Below are 1,973 nucleotides of genomic sequence, written 5' to 3' on the forward strand. Positions count from 1 at the left end.
GAGGAACGTACAAAAGTGAGCTCCAAAGGCACCCCCTGTTCCACTCTCAGCGCCAACTGGCCAGAATATCCAGTATATTGCTCGTGGTACTTCCTCCTACCACTGTACAAAAATTTGTGACTGCACGAATTATTTGCCACATTCTGCCAATTTTCGTCTTCACTGTTTGGCCTTATTACGCCACCGGCTTAGACAAGCACTTACAGATTGTAAAATTGGTGTTTGTGTAAATTGGACCATCGTCGTATTCGTCAGGCCTTCTAACTACGAAACTACAGTGCTTATAACGATTAAGTTTCGATGGAATTGTCAATGTAATTAGTTTTAGTGTAACGTTTTCAAAAGTCGTTTTTCTTTAATGACACCTACTAGCACGCTTAAATTAATAATGTTAACGAAGTAGCAGATTATGCTGGTGGCATAATAGCCCAATCAAAAGAGACCATAAAAGGTCGATGTGAGGAATAGCTCCTGTAGTCAGAATTTTCTGTGCACTAATAGCGGGGTTTCCACAAATAACACATTAGAAATCACCACTGGTGAGGGATGAGCGTGGAGGTTTAGGTTCGGTTTGAACGTTGACAGTTAGGTTGTGAGTTGGCGAAGTCAAAGAATGTGACAGCTAAATACCTAGGTGTGGTGACAGACTGATTTGTAAGAACCCGAGGGCTGGGTTATATTGTTATACGACAGTTCTTCTCGGAAAAATTTCATTAATAATCTCTGTTGTCGAACATATTTATTTCTCTCGAACATGCCACGGATTACGAGGTTATGGCTAGACTGGAACCTAATAGCACAGCTTAAATTAAATTAATAACGTTGGTTGTCAAAATATTATATTAAATTACGATTTCGGAAGTTCTGGTGTATTGACGTGAGAATGTGACAATATTTCTTCCAAACACGTAGTCTGTCCGCCGCTCTCTGACTGGCTGCGTTGACCCAGCTGCTGACATACCTTCTTCCCTTCCCATCATATCTCATGGTGAGCTCTGGTAACATTACTGAACGAAACACGTTAAGTACGTACACCACTGGCCCTGATCTAGACTTGTACACCGCGCTGCGACCGCTGAATCAGGCGCTATTCGAGTGACCACCAGGGTTGCCACACTTAGCGCCTCGCGATTTTCTCGGATAAATTACAGCGTGCGAAGATGCAACAGACACAAGGCTTCAAAAGGGCGATCAATACTCGTAAACTCTTCCGCGATGCTGAAATGTAATCACGAACTATAGAACCACATGAGTTCTTAATAATAAATATAGAAACCAATGGGTCAACTGCGGCAAAATGGAGTCCTGGGTGGGAAAAACTAACATGTTACGTAGGAACGTCAGAATCGTAGTAATAGTAAAATATAGGAAACGGGACAGGGAAACTAACAATATAATGAGCTGTATGGCTCAAGTAGACAGAGCGATACCAAAAACAATAACAGGCTCTTTACATCCTTCGCATCGTAAGCTCATGACATCACATGACGTAGTGGCTCAAAGCCGAGTTTGGAATCACTGACCCAGTGGCTTACATCAAGGACAGCGTTTATGTTCGAGCTCTGCAAAAAATCTCGAAGATGTGCGACACCACATCACAGCAGGTGTTCTGACTGTCACTCCTGATAGGCTAGATCTTGCACGGTAGAATTGGACTACCAATTATGTGTGTGCCATGTGCCGGCAGATGGCTACATAGAACATTTATAAACATTGTAGAAAAACCTTTGAAAGTTTGTCTTTCACATACGGCATCATATTTTACGTTATCCTGGCCACTTAACTATATATACTCGTTTAAATGTTTTATGGATTTTGTAATTACACTGTGTAGGAGGATCATCCTGATCAAAGATAAAGTTGAGAATATGTATCCAGGAAAATATATTTCCATCAGATCAATATAATGTATAGGTCAGAGGTTTGTATGAGCTTCTTGCACGAACATGTTATTTCATGATTAATATTGGTAT

The sequence above is a fragment of the Schistocerca americana genome, chromosome 7 (assembly GCF_021461395.2).
Source record: "Schistocerca americana isolate TAMUIC-IGC-003095 chromosome 7, iqSchAmer2.1, whole genome shotgun sequence".
NCBI classification, from domain to species: domain Eukaryota; kingdom Metazoa; phylum Arthropoda; class Insecta; order Orthoptera; family Acrididae; genus Schistocerca; species Schistocerca americana.